The sequence below is a fragment of the Sinohyriopsis cumingii genome, chromosome 15 (genome assembly GCF_028554795.1).
Source record: "Sinohyriopsis cumingii isolate HCF-2022 chromosome 15, ASM2855479v2, whole genome shotgun sequence".
Taxonomy (NCBI): domain Eukaryota; kingdom Metazoa; phylum Mollusca; class Bivalvia; order Unionida; family Unionidae; genus Sinohyriopsis; species Sinohyriopsis cumingii.
Window position 1 is genome coordinate 6,029,516 of NC_142975.1, and position 24,319 is coordinate 6,053,834.

Genomic DNA, 24,319 nt, shown 5'->3' on the forward strand with positions numbered 1-24,319 from the left:
AATTATTTCGAACTTCAGACAATTTTGCAGAAAAGCAATTAACGGGATCAAACCCTTTTATAAACTTTCTTGTCTGCTGTCTTAGTGAAATCTGGAGATAACAGATTATAATGCTATTGTTCCTAGGTTATAGAATACAGATTGAAAGAGGACATATGAGAAACAAAACTATTTGTATAATATATTTGCAAACATTAGGCACATTGCTATTTATCACGAGAACAACCTCACCCAGTTCAATATCCACCCCCACATCCTCGTTTCTAATCCTGAATCAATCATAACGAAAAAATATCTGAGTAATTAATGTTAAACACAAACTGAATTTATCTGGTTCAGGTACGATGTCACCTATTTTGCAGATGAAATACTAGCTATTAGACTGCGATATTAGCAATACTAGCTATTAGGTTGCGATATTAGCAATACTAGCTATTAGACTGAGATATTAGCAATACTAGCTATTAGGCTGCGATATTAGCAATACTAGCTATTAGGCTGCGATATTAGCAATACTAGCTATTAGACTGAGATATTAGCAATACCAGCTATTAGACTGAGATATTAGCAATACTAGCTATTAGGTTGCGATATTAGCAATACTAGCTATTAGACTGAGATATTAGCAATACTAGCTATTAGACTGAGATATTAGCAATACTAGCTATTAGGTTGCGATATTAGCAATACTAGCTATTAGACTGAGATATTAGCAATACTAGCTATTAGACTGCGATATTAGCAATACTAGCTATTAGGCTGCGATATTAGCAATACTAGCTATTAGACTGCGATATTAGCAATACTAGCTATCAGGTTGCGATATTAGCAATGCTAGCTATTAGACTGAGATATTAGCAATACTAGCTATTAGACTGAGATATTAGCAATACTAGCTACTAGACTGCGATATTAGCAATACTAGCTATTAGACTGCGATATTTGCAATACTAGCTATTAGACTGAGATATTAGCAATACTAGCTATTAAACTGAGATATTAGCAATACTAGCTATTAGACTGAGATATTAGCAATACTAGCTATTAGGCTGCGATATTAGCAATGCTAGCTATTAGACTGCGATATTAGCAATACTAGCTATCAGGTTGCGATATTAGCAATGCTAGCTATTAGACTGAGATATTAGCAATACTAGCTATTAGACTGAGATATTAGCAATACTAGCTATTAGACTGCGATATTAGCAATACTAGCTATTAGACTGCGATATTTGCAATACTAGCTATTAGACTGAGATATTAGCAATACTAGCTATTAAACTGAGATATTAGCAATACTTGCTATTAGACTGAGATATTAGCAATACTAGCTATTAGGCTGCGATATTAGCAATACTAGCTATTAGACTGCGATATTAGCAATACTAGCTATTAGGTTGCGATATTAGCAATACTAGCTATTAGACTGAGATATTAGCAATACTAGCTATTAGACTGAGATATTAGCAATACTAGCTATTAGGCTGCGATATTAGCAATACTAGCTATTAGACTGCGATATTAGCAATACTAGCTATTAGACTGCGATATTAGCAATACTAGCTATTAGGTTGCGATATTAGCAATACTAGCTATTAGACTGAGATATTAGCAATACTAGCTATTAGACTGCGATATTAGCAATACTAGCTATTAGACTGCGATATTAGCAATACTAGCTATTAGGTTGCGATATTAGCAATACTAGCTATTAGACTGAGATATTAGCAATACTAGCTATTAGACTGAGATATTAGCAATACTAGCTATTAGGTTGCGATATTAGCAATACTAGCTATTAGACTGAGATATTAGCAATACTAGCTATTAGGCTGCGATATTAGCAATACTAGCTATTAGACTGCGATATTAGCAATACTAGCTATTAGGTTGCGATATTAGCAATACTAGCTATTAGACTGCGATATTAGCAATACTAGCTATTAGACTGAGATATTAGCAATACTAGCTATTAGACTGAGATATTAGCAATACTAGCTATTAGACTGCGATATTAGCAATACTAGCTATTAGACTGAGATATTAACAATACTAGCTATTAGACTGAGATATTAGCAATACTAGCTATTAGACTGATATATTAGCAATACTAGCTATTAGGCTGAGATGTTAGCAATACTAGCTATTAGGCTGCGATATTATCAATACTAGCTATTAGACTGCGATATTAGCAATACTAGCTATTAGGTTGCGATATTAGCAATACTAGCTATTAGACTGCGATATTAGCCTGGAAATAGAAAATGCTAATAATTAGGTTCATATTGGCTAGATGTAGGTGCTAAAATGAACAAATGATACCTGAAGCTCCTGGATGTCTTTAATTATTCTTTTACATTCATTCATGTTGTTGAAAATCTTCCATCGATAGTGTCTGAAATCTGTTACATTGTCATATGCTCGTATAATATTTTAGAAAGATGGTTTACTGGTAGCTGATTTTCGCCAAAAAAAACATTTAAATCAAGAATGAATCAAATCGGAAAAGGATTTATTTTACCTCTAAGGATCGGTAATGATGTTAAAATAGTCTTCAGATACTTTTTATCACTTTCTGTTTGACTGAAATAGTTCGATGATTTTAGTCCAAATATATAGAAGTAAGATTTTCAATGTAATCTGGTTAATTCGATATCTATTTTGCAGTTGCCGTACTCTACTTATCCTCCAACTATAACTATTTAATTATACAAAGCGGTTTTGAACACACACACACACACACACACACACACACACACACATATATATATATAAGAGATGGAATAAACAATGTCCATTCTCACCTTAAAATTTACATGGAAAATACAATTATTAGTGGACAGTTTTGAGTATTGAGTAGGCAAGCAACCAATGGCTTTTTCCAATCAATGAAATCAAGGACATGCTGAAACTTCAGAATAAATCTTTTCTTGACTTCAAGACTGTTAGAACATCGATTCTAATTCCAAAAGCTTGCTTCAAACTGCGATTCACTATTAATGTACAAATTGACAAAGATGACCTTAAACAAATAAATGCATAATACTTGATTTTAATGGCTTCCTGCATGTTAAGTTCTGTTTGTGGATTGAAAGGTTTGCATCAGCATCTGGAAACAGATCCAAGGGTCTTGATTGCTAACATGACGTTTAAAGGCCATTTTGTCTTTGGTTATTCTATTGTAACTAGACAAACTTCTGGACTCAATGTTACTGACCATCATTATATCCTGTATACATTATTAGTTAGATGAGTTTATTAACACCTTCCTAACAAATAAAAATGTAATGTATAATGAAATCATGATAATTATCATCTTAATTATTTTAAATTCTTGTTTTATCTGACAAACATTTTGTAACTTTCAAGAGCATACTAACTGCAACAAAGTAAAAGATAATTGTGTAACCTGTTTCTTAGGGAATCCGAAACAATGCCTTTTATCAGCAGGACAGCAAAACAGATGACACGTCTAATGATCAAATTCGTATGTATTCCAATTTCGAAATAAGTATTAGTGAAAAACAAAAATAGAGTAAGGGGGTATTTTGAAAACTCATTTGGTTCTATTTAGGCTCCTTAATGGGTGCATGGGAAGGCTAATGGGACACAGTAGCCTGGGGATGGACCAAAACTTCAGACGGTAACTTAATCATTGATATTTACGTGGAATGAACAGCCTTTCGGTTTGCATGAAGGACCGACAGCTACGTATAATGATTTTAAAGACATTCGTCAAGTTCGACTCTAATAACCTATCATAGTCGTAGAAATTATTGTCATTTAATTTATCTTAATGAATGCCAAACGCGTGATTGGGTGGATATGTGTCTAAAATAATAAATAATAACAACCTTTGAAGGTGCAGAACGTTTGTAATTATCCCTACGTTTTCACTTTGACAGCAAATATTAGTCCCAGACAAAATACTATGACTTGGTACCAAGTTAACCTCTGTGTCCCTCACCAAATTCTTTTGTATATTAATGTCACATAAGTGGAAAATTAGTAATGGATTTATTCCTGCAGAGTAATAAAGTCCATTACCTTCGGACACTTTTCTGAGAAAGAGTAAAATGAGCACCAAAGTGATTTTTAAAAAGAATCCATCAATTTGTCCTAGAAAAGAAGGAAATATCTTTTTCAATGAAATCTTAACGAATGAAAATCTTTAAAATGGATAGACTGTGAATTAACAATCTTACTTATATCTTTGTCATTAACAAAGGAATGATCAGCTGCAAGTTAAACCTTCAAGAGGTATACAATCAAACGTTATGAGTTTGTTATGTTTACTAAGCATTTCTACCGGGAAAATTGCTTCGAATAAGGATCCGTTTATTTGTTTCTGCGTTTAAAACGACACTGATATGATCGGGATTCGCTGTTTCTTCTGCACACATATAAAGTGGAAAAAAAAACTCATTTCGAATCTGGATACGCTGGGGAGCCTTGTAAAGTCAAGGGTATCTGGAAGTCCAGAACCCTGCTGTAAATTAGTCTGGCGGAATGAGATTGTGATCGGTCAGAAGTCCTTAGGAATTTTCGAAACTTTATTTCCTGTAAGAAAATAAAGTTGAGCATATTGCTACGAAGTTATTCGCGTTAAGTTCAGGTTTGTATTCTTATCTTCTGTATTGTATATTTTACTGCATTCTTTTTCAGATATTGGTTAAGGATGAATAAAGCTCAGTTATGCCTTGGCACTTACCGTATGTATCTCATTCGTGCTTTTATTTACTACGGATATCAAAAGGTTATTGAGTATAGAAAAAAACATTTCATTTGATAATCATATATATATATATATATATATATATATATATATATATATATATATATATATATATATATATATATATATATATATATATATATATATATATATATATATAAGTTTAAGAGAATTAAAAATGTACACAAGAGAGAACGGAAAGTGTTATCCGTGTATGGAAGGGGATTACCGCCATAATTCTATGCATGTATTTTCTAATCTTCCTTGATACATTATTCTAAATGGCTGCTTGTAAGCGCTACTTTCAAAATTCTATCAATGTATATTGTATTCTTTATTGATGCAGATTGTACGTGGCAGTTTGCAAGTGCTATTTTCCTTCTGCATTATTGTCAATGGCTGCTTGCAAGTGCTAAATTCATAATTCTAGTCATGAATTTTCTATTCTTCATTGATGCAAGCTGTAAATGGCTGCTTGAAAGTGCCTAGATCTACTTTCCTTCTGCGTCCTTGTATCTTGCAATTTGCCAACTACTGAATTTATTCTGTAGTTTGTCGTATGGCAAATGCTATGTCAGTTATTACACGTTTTAACATTCCATTTATAAACTTGCTATATCACATGTTACACAAATTGCACCTTCCAAAATCATGACTATAATGTACCATCATCAAGCACTTTGCAAGTTAGAATCAAGGAAGTTATCATAAAATAATGCCTCATTATGACAACAGATGGCGCTGTGTGTCACGGGATGAAGCCGTGTTGGGACTGGATTAGGGAAGACACCAAAAGCAACTGCTTTTACAAGATGTTTATTTATAAACGAAATTTAAATATTAACAAATCTGACACCATTATAAATAAAAAGATAAGGAAAATTATAAAGTTCCCAACATGGAACTATCAACAATTAACTCAACGAGAAAAAACTCAAAACATGAATTGAACAAATGGAATTTCAAAACAAACGTGAATTCCTATCACCGATCAACAAAATAAAAGTTACCAACACCCCAATATAAAGAGTCTTGAATGTATCGTTCGAATAACGATTTAGAAAAGAATGTAATTATGACTGTATCTTTCAAATAACGATTTAGAAAAGAATGTAATTATGAATGTATCGTTCAAATAACGGTGAAAAGCAGGTAAATTTGAACGTATCGTTCAAACAACGATTTTGAAAAGAATGTAAATTTGAACGTATCGTTCATAAAACGATATTGAAAAGCAGTGTAAATTACGAACCTATCGATCGTTCACATAACGATATAGGAATAGGAATGAATGAAATTACGAACCTATCGATCGTTTATATAACGATATGAATGAATGAAATTATGAACCTATCGATCGTTCACATAACGATATAGCAATAGGAATGAATGAAATTACGAACCTATCGATCCTTCACATAACGATATAGCAATAGGAGTGAATGAAATTATGAACCTATCGATCGTTCACATAACGATATAGCAATAGGAATGAATGAAATTACGAAATGCAGTTGTGGAAATAACATGGAACACTATAACTATCGTGGCGCCCATTTGACGACCAAGATGTTAATTCCAGTTCCACGCGCTCTAGTCAATGGACAGAGAAACACCCATGCATGGCCCGCTCCTCTCAGTCTGTTGAAGGATCCCTCGAGAGCCCTCACATCACAGACCCGATGGTCGCGAAGCCCTGGTCCCTCGCATCGAGAAAACCAGTCCACTCTTTCGATCCAACGTCACCAAAACACAGCGTATACGTCACACGAAACCCCACAGAGTTCTGTGACTCCACATCAAACGGTGTATAAGGCATGGCAGGCATGTATAAAGCAGCTCTACAGCTGGTGACTCCGCATCAAACCATATACAAGGCATGGCATAAGGAAGCTCTACAGCTGGAGATTTGCTTCCGTAAAGGGTAAGCTTCCTGACAAGACTCGGCGTAATGTAATTTGGTTATAGAGAATTTGCTCTATATGTACACTAGCTGTGACACATATGCGCAGCTAGGTACTTAGGTTTCCCCGCTGCAGGCAATTTGCTCGTGCAGCATGGTCTGAGTTTCGCTCAGGATTTCGAAATAACTAGAGCCGAAAAAAATATACCACCCTCGGGTGACGCTGTACGTGGCAACGAAACCCGAGTACATTTTTGACAACATATACATATTGATATAGCTCATACACAATTTCGTGACACTGTGAAAAGTCAATTTCTTACAATACGACTACTCTTCTAGCAACAAGAGATTATACCACTTTACGGCATGCTTGGGCGTCTTATTTAAAATATCATTCGAATTAAATTACAGCAGCTGATGTCTCAGAGTATTAACATTCGGAAGAGAGGTAGTCTGCAAGTAGCACAATGCAAATTAAATGTATCAAATTGTATGCAATTTGATGTATTTACACAACGTTATATTTCCGCTAACCCTTTGCACTCCATTTTATTTGAACATTTTGTCTGTTTAATTTACCGCTGCCGCACGGTGGCAGAATAGGGTAGCCGCTTACAAGCAAGATCTAAGGCCCTAAGTTGTTCATATATTCTCATTCACAATGTTATCAGTTTAGAGCATATTTATTATTTTAGAGTGCAGTGCCAATTCTGCTTTTTGTAGCAGTAAAGACCTCATAAGGTTTGAGCAAAGTGCAGATAATTGCACCTCGAGGCCATCCTTTCATTTCTTTATTCACGAGAGAGAGAGAGAGAGAGAGAGAGAGAGAGTATTACAGAGATGAGGATTCTGTTTATTCTTTCAATCCCGATGTAATTAAATTTTACTGTTAATCTGCAGTTTACAGTGGCAGTTTAATTATACATACATATATATATATATATATATATATATATATATATATATATATATATATATATATATATATATATATATAACAAGAAGTAAGGTAAATAGTCAAATTATACAGAATTCTTATATATGTATGGGTATGGATGATTATGCAATAGCCAGCAAGTATTGTCACTAGTTGTCTGTGAAAAGTATGTCATATCTCCAATTTCATTTTAAATCTCCAATTCCAATACAACAGCAAGAGGCCAATGACTTGAAACAAGGACATCACATACAAAGCATATATGCTACAAAAATATGAACTTATTTCATTATATAAGAAAAGAATTTCTAAGAGTATGAAATATATTTTCTATATGTAAACATAAAGAACACTTCCATACAATTATGATATGCTTTATTTCGACAGATATCAAACTGGAAACTACATTTTTTAAATATTATTTAAAACCGTATTCATCCATATATGAAGCGATATTTATAGTACAGATAAGATGATTGTATGGTACCTCACTGATAAAACATCAGACTCCTTTGGTAGCAATTATAAAAATATAATATATTTAATATAAATAGCATTGCTACCGCTACCAGTAACCAGCTCAATTTGTTTGTATTATTACTGCTACAGTACAATACTAAAAGTGCTTGATACATTTGGATATGAAATTAATGTAGTAGTAAAAAAGATTAATACAAATTTGTACATGTATCTTCTACAGATATGGTTGTTTTCTGTTAGAATAATAAGACACCTACCACATAATTTTCTAAAACACTTGTAAAGCTTTTAAGGCCAGTCTTACATATTCACAATATTATCAGTTTAGAGCATATTTATTATTTTAGAGTGCTAGGGTTAGGGTTAGGGTTCAGGCTGTTGTAGCATCCATCGCCCCCACCATCCCACATAAATATCTTCATTTGTCTGTGATTTTATCATTATTTTATCCTGTTTTAAATATAAGTTAATATTGTCATGACACAAATAATATCAGCACAAAACAACTATGCAATAAAGCAAAATAAATAAATAAAAACAATATGCAGTCATATGTTTAACTTTTCATAGGAAATATGAGACATTTAAAAACAAAAACAAACCGGCATTCATGAAAACAATATTGTTAGATGAATTAGCCTGGAGCAACAATTATCATACAGGTAGGCAATTATAAGGTACAAATACCTGGATTGTCTTGTTACATTGTTCTTATAGATTTATTTGCCAGTCCCTTTTGTTTTTCACTTTCACATGAATAAAACATGAATGAAGACAAGCTTTTCACACAGTCTAGCTTTTGGATTCAACATACACTCATCATTGCAAATTCTGAGGAATTAAAACTGTAAATTCAGGATTGGCCAAGACACATTACCTTTTGAGTGCCACATAAATCATGATTCAGAAACAGTCAGGTTATATTCCCTGGTGTCTGTTTCAAGAATTAATCCCCAAAAACATTCCATTACTGGATCTGTATTCAATATATACACTGTAAAAAATGCTCACTTTTGATGAATTTATTTCGTGGGCAATAAAAAAAGTTGTTTACACTTGCTATGAGCAACAAACCATGAAAAAGATTATATTTTATTTGCAAATTTGTGTTATTTCTGATACTTTGACCTTCACAAAACTATTATATTTATAAACCTGAGATGAAATTTTAAATTTGACCTCTTATCCCTAATGCATGTGCCTTGGAACAATGGATAAGGTAAATTCCATAATTTAAATGTCCTAATCACTCAGCAGAGAGAGAGAGAGAGAGAAAGAGAGAGAGAGAGAGAGAGATCTATAAGTAAGTGAATTTCTTCACAGAATAATATAAACCACTAGCCAATTTCTGACTGCAGTTGTAAGATATCTGAGCAGAAAGTAACAGCTAATTTGTAAGCATGCAAGTCATTTTAATGTGAGTTATAGACCCCCAAGTACTATTCCTCAGAGAAGACACAAGACTGGGTTTTAGAAATTAAAGCCACACAAGTACCAGTTTGTTACTTTGTGAAAAATGGGGTCATTATGAGAAAATGGAGACACCTGATGTACCTGCTGGTGATGAGTGGTCAGTGAGCAATCAAATTGTTGTTCCTAAGTCATATAGACAGGAAATAAATAGCCTAGCCCATAAAACTCCTTAAGCTGGTTATTTTGGTGTCAATAAAACTTATCACACGATCCTGAATCATTTTTATTTGCCGAAAATTAAAAGTGATGTTTATAAGTAGCATTGATCTTGTTACACTTGTCAAATGGTAGGAAATCCCAATCAGAAGATATCTAAGGCCCATCTGTAACCTATTCCTGCATTTGACCATTTGACAAGCCATTTAGCAGACAAATGGTAGACTGTCGGTTCTTTACCAAATACCAAGTCAAGCAACCAATACTTGCTGACCATAATGTATGCATCCTCAAGATTTCCATAGTCTATTCCTTTGAAGACTATTAAAGCAAAAACCGTTCTAAAAGTTTAGGCAATGTTTGTAACACTTGTTTGCCTCCCCGAATCTGTCCAGCAAATTTTATGTTTGATTATTTCCAACAACTTATGCATGTATTAGACATCCAATAGTTTAATTTTTCTATCTGTCACCCTGAAAGTAATGGGGCTAGCTCAAGACTTTCTGAAAACACTCTCACCTACCCAGGATACATGTATACCATTATATTGAATCAAACCTTAAAAAGGACAGTGATCAGTATAATCCTGCATTGTATAATTATCGAGTAAGATCAGGAGATATTTTTGTCCCCATATTGGTATTCATCACCAAATGAAAGACCCCATGACTACTCTAAAACAACAAAAGACTGTCCCAAAACACCATCAACTACCCAAGATACATGTAGGTAATTCAATAGCATAAAGCCAAATAAAAAGACAGTGATCTGTTAAATTCTACCCTGTATAATTTTCGAGTAACATCATTTAGAGTTTATTCTTTTGTTGATACTTGCAGAAGAATGTCCCAAAACACACTCATCAACCCAGGATACATGTATACATTTACATGACTTAATGAAATATGCAGCTTTGGTGCATTCTCTCTCTCTTTCTTTCTCTCTTTCTTTGATCATAGATAATTCACTAAACTACTTTCACATTGCAAAGAGCAGCACAATTAACAAGTCAGAATCATGCGTCACTACATTCATATTTCAAAAATTCTTTAAACTTTTTTTAAAAATCTTTAATGTGACAAAGAGCAGCTGAATAATTAGAAACCAAGGATGCTATATTTATATTTTTTAAAATTCTGGAACCAAATTATTAATTTTAATTGGTTTGATAATGGTAAGAATTACAATAAATAAAAGTAAAATCTCCTGTAACATCTTTTGTCTCTGATTATTTCCACTTTTAGAGACACAAGTTTTAAAGGACGCAAACCAGTTTTAAAGCTGGTTTTTATTTTTTATTATATTTTTTAAAATACATTCAAAGGTTGAGATTCTGTACATCAACAATGCAAATTAAGTACTGGAAAACAATCGTACACTAAATCTAATCTAATACAAGTAAACATTTTCATCAAGATACGAACATGATTCTCCTCAGTTTGATTATTTCGGTTTTTGCGGCAAAATATGTTCCAAAATGAAGATCGTGATAGGAATAAGAATATCTTTAAGGATTGTTTAATGTTTTACTGTCATTTTACCTATAAACGTTTTTATGTGCTATTGATGTTGCTCTGAAATATTTCATTTTCGCGGCAGCTTATGTATAAGAATATCACAGGAAAAGATAGATGTCTGTGAGATGCATCAAAATGGGTGACGTACAACACAATCCTTACAACCAGGGTTCATCTGATGAAAGCTCGTTAAGAAGAATACGAGGGAATATATCATTGTCATTTCTGATCCTTACTAAAATAACTAATGTTTTGAAAGTAATGAGATATATCACTAAGAAGTAGATTTCTTAAACGGTGAAGGTAAACACTTAAGTGCGGCAAAACTGGGATTGAAAAAGATGGACCACCCTGCTATACTGTATGCGTTTTTGTTTTCGTAAGGTGCTATAAATCACTTAGATCTTTGAGAAAGCATATGGTTTTAGAGACGATTAAAACTTTGTTGCTAACGTACACCTTGAAAAAGGGACTGAAAGAATTATCGACACAAAATGAATGTCGTAAAGCTCCGTGGGGAGCATTTATTATTTCTGGTAAAGGAAAACCTTTAGAATTGTAGAGCGCCGTCTGTTGTCATGATGCCATGCATACCTCTAGTATGCCATTATGACAACATATGGCGACATGAGTTGGAATGATGTAATTGTAAACAGAATATACAAAACTTGTAATGACTGACATAGCGTTTGTCATATGACAAGCTACGGAATCAAATCATTAGTTGGCAAATCGCAATATACAATGACGCAGAAGGAAAGTAGATCGAAAACTTGCAAGCAACCATTTACAGCTTGGATCAATGAAGAATAGAAAATTCATGACTAGAATTATGAATGTAGCACTTGCAAGCAGTCATTTACAATAATGCAGAAGGAAAATAGCACTTGCAAAGTGCCACGTCCAATTTGCATCAACAAAAGTACAATATACATTGATAGAATTATGAAAGTAGCACTAGCAAGCAGCCATGTGTGTGTGTGTGTGTGTGTGTGTGTGTGTGTTTGTGTGTGTGTGTGCGTGTGTGATTTGGATTTTTAACGTAGCTTTTAAACAAATTTCAGTCATATCGCTACGATGTCTGCAGTGTGACAGTTTATAGTGATGTCTAGCACTGGGGCATCATGCTGCAGACATATAGCATGATGTCCCACCCAGTCACATTATCCTGACACCAGGTCGACCAGCCCTAACACTAACCTCTTAATGCTGAGCGCCAAGCGAGGCAGCTGTTAGTACCATTTTTGTAAGTTTTTGGTATGAATCGATCGGGGATCGAACCCACAACCTTCCGCATCCGAAGCGGCAAGCAGCCATGTACAATAATGCACCAAAGAAGATTAGGAAATACACGCATATAATTATGGCGGTAATCCCCCTCCATATCCATGAATTCTATAGAAGAATGCTTGATAACAGTTGGCATGATACTAGGTTGTCATGTGAGTATCTGATACGCACGAGTGCGTATAACACCGATCAGTCGCATAATGTAATAGTGATGCTTGCCTATTCGTCAAGGAATATGGACTGGTGCGTGGATGTAAGGCGATGGGTGCCATATATATATGAGAGAGAGAGAGTATTTTAACTGTGAAATACACTGTTTTACTGTACAGAGTAATAGAGGGAGGGTGCGTGTGACGCTGAGTACTGAAGGAAGAGAACTTATTGAATAGAACACACATGCTTCGATCGTAATAACTAACTTGATGATTTTACTTTGATGACGTCTTACCGCTATGCTTAAAATAGTGCGGATGTAATCATATTATAAGATCGATACTGTCATTCGATTGGTCAAATGCGTATCTGCTCTCACTAAGTTTAGGTTCTGCATCATATATCATATTAAACGTGCTATAAACACGCTCTGCAAATGGCAGCACTTAAAATGTTATGTTGTTATTGAATTAGTCAATATTTCAGTCTTAGCAGATCACGTTAAAAAGGTTTACATGCAAGCCAGTTTCAACAGTTCCCCTCTACCCAGGAACAAAGCTTGCTTAAGCAAATTCGATTCGAGGACAAACGTCACTTCATTAATTTAAAAAAGATCAATAAAATATACACCGTTTGTGACTTTGAAACTGTGGTAACAAGAAAAAATGCCAAACTAATATTTTTTTGTGTGATCGACAATAGCTAGCCCTTCCGAAACTTAAAAATCCTTCATAAATACTTAAAGGAAAGGTTATGGTTAGTTTGCAAGTGATATTGGGAAAATTAAATTGATTTGTGTTTGTGCATTTGTTTGATATCAAGGTATTACAGAAAATCATGAAAACATGCAAACAACCTGTCATAATAACACTTTAAAGTTATCGCCAGATGTAATATTTTAGATTTTTAATGCAATATCTGAGACTTTTGATATAATACTTTAAATCTTTAAATTTCCGTTGCAAGAAGTTCATGTTTTTCGAGATAGTACATTTTGATACTAAATTTGACAGTTTTCAACAATGATTTTTTAAGTATCGCTAAGCAGGTCGAATATATTTCTGTAAAATACGAATATATATATATATATATATATATATATATATATATATATATATATATATATATATATATATATATATATATATATATGTATATATATATGAAAAAAACAGAGTCATCAGCAATGTTTAGTCTCAAAACAGGCACAGATCATTTTGGTTGTGATATATATGATTGACTATTTTAGAAACACCTGATATTTTTTTTATTGCCCCCTTCCTGAAATGTGGAAAACATAATTATGCGGTACCCCAGAAGTGGAGACTAAAAGCGAGATATAAAAAGAGCAACCGACTGGAAATGTATTGACATGTCTCCGAAAGAATAAGGACAACACCAACAACCGATATAAAGACATAACAGAGTCCCAATATAGTCGAGTATGGCTCATCAAAACCCATTGCAAATCTAGTCGGGTATGGCTTGTCAAAACCAGTCCGAATCTAGTCGAGAGTGCTTCGTCAAAACCCAGTCCAAATTTAGTTGAGTATGCCCTGAGAAAAGCAAGCCCAAATCTAGTCGAGTATGCCTCGTCAAAAACCAGTCCAAATCTAGCTGAGTATGCCTTGAGAAAATCCAGTCCAAATCTAGTCGAGTATGCCTCGTCAAAACCCAGTCCAAATCTAGCCGAGTGCGCTTCATCAAAACCCAGTCCAAATCCAGTTGAATATGCCTTGAGAAAATCCAGTCCAAATCTAGTCGAGTATGCCTTGTTAAAACCCAGTCAAAATCTAGTTGAGAATCTTTGGAAACGTGTTAAATACGAGAACTCTTCTCCCCTGAGTATCCATGACAAAGAAAGAAAAAGAAACGAAAACAAAGGGAGTGAACACACACACACACACACACACACACACACACACACACACATATATATATATATATATATATATATATATATATATATATATATATATATATATATATATATATATATATATATATATATATATATATAATAAGAACAACAGTTTGATAAAATCAGAAATATCTATTTGTAAAATAGACGAAACAAGTTATTCAAACTGCCTGAGCACTAAATAATATATCTGTGTTGCTATAAAACAGAACAAATTGATAATTTCATATTTACGTAATCAACGGCATTCAACCAATCAAACACCGCTATCTGACTCTGCGAGTATTGTTTCAAAACTGAATATTTATAGCCAACAATATGTTGCACTATAACCCCAAGAATTTATAAAATTAATTTTGAGAAATTTTGTTATGACGAAATTAGACTCTTGTAAGATTCGATTAGACCAAATGGATTTTGGCGTCAAGCCTGTTCTACCCCGTATGTTAACATTATCAATACAATTCCAAACCATGATCAAATGTTAGTTTCCAGATGAAAATTATCTAGTTGTGGGTGCAATACACAAACGATGTTATTGTAGTTTTGCTACAATATATCACAGATCGAAACTGACTTCCGTAAATAGGAACATAGAACTGGTCATAAAGGAAACAAAAATCAGTTAGATGCAGATTATTTCATGCTGCAGACTGCCGGGAAAAAAACCGGAAACTGCCAGAAGAAATAAACAAAGTGCCAAAATCATTAGCCCAGAAAGGGATAACCAGCAGGAAATTCACAACAAAAAGTACAAATCAATTTTACGATTCTACAGGGTCCTGGTAGGATTCTGGAATTATTTTTGGATATTTGGAAGCAAACATAATATGAAAAAGCAATATTTTCATGGAACTTTGTGCATTATTTTTTTTAGTATACATTCTACTCATTATTACATAAGGGTCGCTGTCTGTTTGAAGTACACTCCTTATTAAATCGTTATTTGAAGCTGCTCAAATGTATCTTATCAATCGCATTTGTCTCAGACATTGCCTGAAAGTCAATTGAATGCATAAACACGCCATATTGAAGCGCAACAAATGCCCGGGATTGATAAATATGAAAAGAAATGGATGAAACCAAGAGTTGAGTAAACAACAACGTAAACTCCTGCTCAGGAAATTAATCGACTACAGAGCTTATTTCGTGCTTTATATTAATTTTCTTTTATGTGTTTAACTTTATGAATCAATGCGAATGGAGGCCAAAAATCCAGCAATTTACGTACCTAATTATTTATGTAACAACTGTCTGCTTTACAAACCTCATTGAACAATATTTGCAAAGAGCTGAAAATACAAATGGACTTCATTATTAATAGTCAATTCAAAAGTCTTTCATAATGAAGAAAGACATGCGAGGACAGTTTTAGCATTCTTGTTACCTTTTCTAAATTATCACTGCAGTCGTCTGCTATTTCGCAGTGATCAGCCCGTCCTTTCTTTCAAAAGTAAAATGTCATTTTAAGTATGTTCAGTGAGTCCTAATTTTGTTTAAATAGTATTGCTTATTGGAGTTTAGTTATAGATATGGTCAAAGAATATATTTATTTATTAACTGAATAATCACCACGCAGACAATAGCTCTGCAAAAAGTCACGATAGTTGACGTACATACAAATAATGAAATGTGTAATGAAGGAAACAGAGAAGAGCGGAGTAATAGTCCAGTCGATAAAATTGTAACTGTAGCAAGAAAGGAACAAGAAATAAAACTGTATTTGAATTCCTTTTATGTTAATTCTACATTATAGTTATAAATTTCTGTATTATCTTTTGTAGCAAAATGTTTTATTCTGCTGTGTCAGGTTTTTCGCCAGATAAAAGTATTAGAATCGATAGTAATGTGCAATGCTAATATTTTCTGAAATAAGCACAATTCTTGAGCAATTATATATACTATCTGCATTCAAAAGGAAAATGACGGCCGTTTTCTATCTATCTATCTATGATACCATTAAATATACATTGAAGATTTCTATAGTGAACATTTCTAACATAGCAATCATTGTCTGATTTCTAGTTGTAAATGCATTTGATATATAGGGTTGACAAGGTCGTCAGGGTGGTAACATTTGTAGATTCAATCAGCTTGAAACCGTTTCTTTCAATATCATTTTTCAATGTATTCGTTTCCTGCCATAATTTTTCTACTCCTATTAACAAAATAATCATCGTGCGTGCCATTTGATTTCCGTTTCTGCCGTAACTTTGCCGTAACTTTGCAAGCTCAGTATTATTCCCCTACGCCACATTCAGTCAAAAACTTTGAGTATGTCACAGAATATAATGCAGTAAATTTCACTTTCGTCGATTGCACTGTTGGTGTTTTGTTGTATATCCACGAGCTGATTGTGGTTGAATGTCGAAGCATATAACCATATCGATATTTGGCCATTTACCATTGATTTTATAACTGTTCTAAATTGTATGACTTATTAGAAGGCAGTCGATTGAAAATATCAATAATTTGTGAATTTGTAGACTTTTCAAGAGAAAGTTCTGGAACGAATTATCGGTTTCATTTTTTGTCACTCAAGGATTCTTTTCATTTGACATCATTGACATTGGGACCAAATAATTTCATCCGCTGTGTTGCCAATTGCTTGCTGCAGTGTAGCATGTCGACCTGTGGCACAAGGGAACAACTTTGTAATCCCACAGTGAACATGTGACTTTGGTTTAGGAAATACATTTATTTTCATATTTTCAGTTTATGTCTATACAAAACGCAGCAGAACATATAGTTTAAACAGCTGATATTACAGAAAGAAATCAGCAGCTTCAGTCTGTTATGCACTTTTGTTAGCCAAGACGTTGGAATATACAATAAAATGAAAATGCGATTGTTGCAAGGGAATAGCGGATATATTTCATATAGTGGGTTAGAAATTATTATTTTCACTATGTTATGTGGTGTGGCTTCGCCGCTCCTGACACTACTTAGTTTTTCGCCCACTCACTCGAGGAAATAAATTCTTTATTCGCTGGTGGAAGCAAATATCTTCTGTTTCCTAAGTGAGAAGCTGTTAATACCGTCTGGATCAGAAGCTTTGTTATTACGTAGAGTGGTAATTATTTATATAATATTACTTCCAGTGAACTGGATTCGATTCAGTGTGTATCGTATTCTTAGCACCATGTACAGCCATTCTCTTTTGTAATCGTCAAAAGAGGAGATCGAACAAGCATAATTATTGAGAAGGCGTGATATAGACTAAATCTGAACCGTTAATATGGAGGGGAGGTTTTGTTGACAATCCTATATTCTTTCGTAATAAATTCCATTATATGATGGAAGACTATATTATTAAATCGTAGCCCTGTAATGCTGTTCAATCAATGACTTGGAATAAATGAAAGCCGCGTTACTCGATCGATATTATTTTGTGAAATAAACATTTTGGACAAATACTACCATTCTTCCTGCTAGTCCCAGATTTTTCTGACCATCAACACTCCATTTGAGTGTAAGGTCAAAACCCATTGCCTATCAAAAAGTTAGAATTTGTGGGTAGTCACACGATATCAACAAAAACATCAGCGACACGTGCTGAGTCATTTGCTCTTGGCTTGACGAATTCAGTTTTCTCCAGGTTTCTGCGACAGTGACAGGGTTCTGGTCGTTCTTCTCGGAATAAATAATTTGAGATTTACATGTCTTTTCGTTTTTGTTTTACAAGCATTACGTGAGGCTCATTTAATACTTTCGAATTTTGTGTAAAACAATATTTGACAGTTTTTTTGTTTTTGATAGCACGTGCTTGTTGAACCTTTGACGATATGGACTACAAATGCATAATGGCGAGTACCAAGTCAAATTTCATCAAAGTTGTTGTTTCTTCTCGTCTGTCAGAGGATACAAGATATAAAGAATGTTATGCTCACAAATTCTGAGAAAATAAATTATCTTCGTATCGATTTCATGCAGGTATTGTTCGATGTAATGTCATTTAAAATTCTTAGGTCCGCTAGTAAACGGCAACTCTACATTTTTATTGGCTATGATATCTGATCCGCTAGTAAACGGCAACTCTACATTTTTATTGGCTATGATATATAGTCCGCTAGTAAACGGCAACTCTACATTTTTATTGGCTATGCTATCTGGTCCCACATCAATCATTAATGTAAAATCATCTAAAAAGGGGTAGGAATGGTGAGACTATCCACCCTTCCTACCCTTTTGCCATTGTAATAGAAGTACTTTGACATTTGAGCAGTACGATTATTCAAAAATAAAAGTGTATGTGTGTACCTAAATAAGGTCAGGAACAATTTAAAGGTGTATGTGTACCTAACGTACAATTTAAAGGTGTATGTGGTGTGTATACCAAAATAAGGTAAAGTACAATTTAAAAGTGTATGAGTGTGTATATCAAAGTAAAGTAACGTACAATTAAAAAGTGTATGTGTGTACTAAAATAAGGTTACGTACAATTTAAAACTGTATGTGTGTACCAAAATAAGGTAATGTGCAATTTAAAAGTGCATATTTGTACTACAATAAGGTAACATAACGGTTTAAAAGTGTATGAGTGTGTACCAAAATAGGGTAATGTACAATTTAAAAGCGTATGAGTGTTTATTAAATAAAGGTAGCGTACAAAGTGTTAGAAGTGCCCCGATAATTTGATGAAATGGATACAAACTCAGAAATGATGGTCCTGCATTCACAATACAAGAAATTGGCGCTAACACTTATTTAATGCGATGTCTGATTTGTAATCACTGCATACTCTGATAAGACACATCATACGTCTCAGTAATATCATGAAGGTACCACTGATTTGCAATCAATGCATAATCTGATAAGATACATAATAGAACTAAGTATTACCACGAAGATATACCACGAAGATACCAACAGCTGAATACAAAATTATATATTTTTCTCCAGTTAAGACACATTCAAATATAACTCACACTTTATGAAAATATGGTCTAACTGTGTGCTTCCCGGTTTAAAATGTTAGAATCTCAAATGGACAACGGTCATCATTTTGTTTGGAGGGTGGAGGGCATTACTTTCACGAATTTGTCTAGCATGTATATTGGTTTTCTTCACGTTCAAACTAACAAGGTCTTATAAGTAATTATATTCCCTGATTATTGATGGCATTCTAGATTGGGCTAAGATGTAGTTTCCAAAGTTTAAGCTTGTGTACGTTATTGCGTAAGTGTAATGCAGTCATATAAAATGGTCGTGAAAATTTCCATACACTCTAATGTAGCCTTTCTAATGTGTTTCATAAAATACAGTTTAGTCGCATTAAAATAAAAGAAAAGGTTTACCCTGGTAAGGATAAACACAAAAGAGATGCTAACCGAGCGGTGTCATAATGTCTTTTCATTAATAACTGTTTTCAAGCAGACCCATGTGGTAGGTGTGATATGTCCTTCTAAGATTTTTACAATGTTGTGTAATGGATTTGTACAATGAAGTGTAATGGATTCAATTAGATTTTACACTTGCGAAAACTGTCACGTAAGGTGCCGTTAAACTTTCCATACTTGCTAATTGAATCTCTCTAATTTTATTATTTAAACCTCATCATTGGCTGATTGCAAGTACTTTTGTGTCATTATTGGTGTACAAGATTGTGAAATAATTTGTCTGTTTCATTTTAAGCCAATATGGTGTCCTTGCACTAAAAGGAAATTTAAATTCCCGTCTGCGCATATTATCTTTCAGTCTCATTGCTATATGAGTATGCCACCAACTGAGAACATTTTTATCTTTAACCACATGACTTATCTTTCATCACATAACTGCTATCTTTTGTCACATGACTGCTATCTTTCATCACATGACTGCTATCTTACATCACATGTCATTCTACTGAGATTATTGGGCACAAAACGCTCTGACTCCCATCATAACTTGAACATGCTTTTGCAATACATTCAGATAACATGAAATAACGACATATATACATATATATATATATATATATATATATATATATATATATATATATATATATATATATATATATATATATATATATATATATATGAAATAGTGCTACGGTTGCAGTGTCGCTTTGCACTGATTAGCCTAGCCATTTATGCTGATTATGAAGTCTGGTTTCACGTAGATAAAGCAGTTACTGTAACTGCCGTCTAGTTATTCTTTGTAAAACGAAAACAAATACTAGGTCAAAGTTGAATCGAGTACTATATCATGTTTACTTCGTTTAGTTGTACTATCAAGAGTGATCTGCATATTTTGACCTGCAAAGTTGCATCTTTTCCCAATACGCCATATTGGTTTCGACCCTGATATTTCGTTTAAGAATGTGAGAAAAACAATAGTTGTTTATTCATTGGTAATGGATAAGAAAACCCCATCCTCGGGATCATATTGATTTGAGTTAAACTGAGCGACGTTTGCTTATTTCAGTCACATTTAGTTGTGTGCTTATTTGACTTACTACAGTCACATTTGGTTATGTGCTTAATTGATTCAGTAAAAGAAGGATCTTCTGTCATATATTACTAGCAAACAACACTCTTAACAGAGTCAGTGTTTTATTGTTGTATGTGGCCATTCGTTGTAGACTGGTTTTGTTATTGTAAGGGGCCATTCGTTCTATACTGTTTTTATTATTGTATGGGGGCCATTCGTTTTATGCTGATTTTATTATTGTGTAGGACCATTCGTTATATGCTGGTTTTGTTACTGTGTGAGACCATTCGTTGAATGATGGTTTTATTATTGTTTGGGACCATTCGTTGCATACTGGTTTTATTAATGTGTGGAGCCATTCGTTATATACTGGTTTTATTACTGTGTGAGACCATTCGTTGAATGATGGCTTTATTATTGTTTGGGGCCATTCGTTGTGTACTGGTTTTATTCTGTGTGGGGCCATTCGTTGTATACTGGTTTTATTAACGTGTGGGGCCATTCGTTGTATAATGATTTTATTACTGTGTGTGCCATTCTTTGTATACTGGTTTTACTACTGACACCAAGTGTCTGAATTTGACTTCATCGTTTACTGGATAATTGTTAACTTATATAAGCCAGTTTCTGAAAGTGACACCATTGACGACTGCATGATGAAGGTCCTGAATAAAGAATTCAATATGTAGTGACATTCTATTGAATCTTGTCAAGTAAGTACCGTTATGTAGTGACATTCTATTGTCAAGTAAGTACCGTTATGTAGTGACATTCTATTGAATCTTGTCAAGTAAGTACCGTTCTATCGCTATGAACCTCTAAGCTCATAGCAATAACCGCATCACAGCAACGGCTTAAACGGAAAGGGGAGGGTGTGTGTGCCAATATTGCCAAGGTCGTTGCGTCAGTTAATAAGGTTGTCACGTCAAATGCTTATTGACAGTTTAATTTATACTCTCCAACTTAACATTTGTTTCTAATCTAACCATCAAGATATCTCGGTAACAGTTTTCCTGTCTTATCAATTAATTAGACTTAACACAGTCTTTACTATGGAAATAATCATATAATTTTCATATTTCCTTCAAGATATTGCGAACATTGAAAACTATAATAACAATGTGTTTACTTATGTAATGTATGTACTAGGAAAATATTTGTTATCCTCTATATTCTATTATTTCTGTTACTCAATAAAATACTAGTTTTTTTTACATTCAGCGTTACTTGGAAGAATTGATAATTTATCAATTAGCCCATAGACGGCTAACCGTAAGGGATGTATGGCTAGCATACGGATATCTTTAAATGCGATAAAAACAAACCAGACTAGCGTTATGTAACTGCTAATATTCAATCTCCATTTTTCTTTCGTAGCGATATGAATGTTTCTAGCTACTATAAAAGTTGACGATACTGTCGGTCTATCGAATATAAAAAGTGACAACACCACGAATAAGGCTGCTATACAGGTTGAGAATGCCATTGGTCTGTCTAATAGATTTGACAATACCATTGATCTATCTACTACAAAGATTGACAAAATATTTTACTCACTCGTTCAGTTTCCGTTGTTTTGGAGTCTTGTTCTTCAGCGAATACGCAAGATGAATCTTTCTCAAAAGGAACCTTTTCTTTTCTAGCATCTCACTGAAAGAAGGCAGAACTTCAAATCAATATTAGAACAAACCCTAACCCAGTATTTTCAAAGGAAATATTACATCAAGTATACTTACACCTAAAACAGATGCATCAAGCAAGGACGTCAGTGGTAAGAGTAAGCCAACGCAATGTCTCAGTTACTCGCTGCCTTGCGAACAAAGATTCTGTCTACAACATGATGACCACGATCAATGTTTGATTGTGATATATGAGAGTAACTCTAAACCGTTACCTATAAGATAAATTACGCACATCATTGTATTGTATTTGCCCTAAGTTCGTAAAATATTGTTTGAGAAATTAAGGAATCGAGTGACCAGAGCTTTTCAACATAATCTAAAGAATGCCCACAACCAGTGACATCATAAATAAAGGGTTTTCTGGTCACTGCGGTGGACATTTATTTTGAAAACAAATTGGTTTGTTGTCATTGAACAAGATAAAACAGGTTAAATTTTAACGATGAACAACGATAAATCTGATCAACTTTAACATATTAGTTCAATTTCTTGCACATTTGACCTACTGAGAAAAAGTATAGGAGAATTATTGCCGAATAGTGGCACTGTCATAAAAAGAAAACATGCGGATATTTCCTTGCAAATAGAATGCACAAAGCTTAAGTGGTGTTACGTAACTATTATATATATATATATATATATATATATATATATATATATATATATATATATATATATATATATATATATATATATATACACAGGGCCGTCTTAACAATATTGTAGGCTCTGGGCAAAGCAATGAACTGGGGCCCCCTACCGGCCCTACCCACCCACAGGAATTCCGCTAGATGTCATTATTTTTTTAAATTGGGAAACGTGCTTCCCACTGCACTTTTAAAGCAAATTAAATTGCTAAAAGATCTTTCAATATTCATTAACAATATGGTCAACATGATGCCCCTAGAAGCGTGAGGCCCTGGGCAACTGCCCAGTGTGCCCATGCCTTAAGACGGCACCGTATATATATATATATATATATATATATATATATATATATATATATATATATATATATATATATATATATATATTGACAGAAACTAAATTAGAATCACTTATAAGTAAGCATAGCAGGAGAAAACATGTAACTGCAAGTACTGGGAACAGACACGTATCAAAAGCATAAATACGGAAACAGATGCAGAACATGAAATTATTATTTAAACTATGGGCCTTTACTTTTAAGTACCCATAATTCAATTTTATCTTGTCAATTCAATACCTCTTATTTGTATTTCTATTGTAGGATAATTTGTCTCTAAAACTGGAAAACAACGTTATTTTCACAATTAAATTTTGCCAAGGCATGGGTAGTGTCGATTACATAATGGAAACTGAATAGTGTGTTAATGAGATTTTTAAAAATAATGATTACCATTCCATTCGTCCTTACGCTTTTTGAAAAATGCCTATTATCGTTTGGGATTACTTTGCGTCTTACCCTATTTAGCGTTTTGATTCCATTAACAACGAATATCCTGAAAAATATTCCAACATTCCATCCGAAAAATATAACGAGACAATGTCCAGGACACACTTATTTGCCTGTTATTAGACATGCATCTGTTTATGATATCCAAACAGAAATATGAGTACATATAATCTACCTGGAATATAATAGATCGACAAACCAAAATATACAACATTGGTCA

The 24,319-nt window shown here is 33.6% G+C and overlaps 1 protein-coding gene across 7 annotated transcripts in view; it reads right to left on the minus strand.

Moving 5' to 3' along the window:
• LOC149781212 (G protein-coupled receptor dmsr-1-like) overlaps window positions 1-24,319 on the minus strand; it is a 470,961-nt gene that overhangs the window by 94,054 nt on the left and 352,588 nt on the right. For all 7 annotated transcript variants that reach the window (XM_089935289.1, XM_089935283.1, XM_089935285.1 and 4 more), the window contains one exon: window positions 22,540-22,632. The gene's annotated coding sequence lies outside the window, so the exon portion shown is untranslated. The remainder of the gene's footprint in view (window positions 1-22,539; window positions 22,633-24,319) is intronic.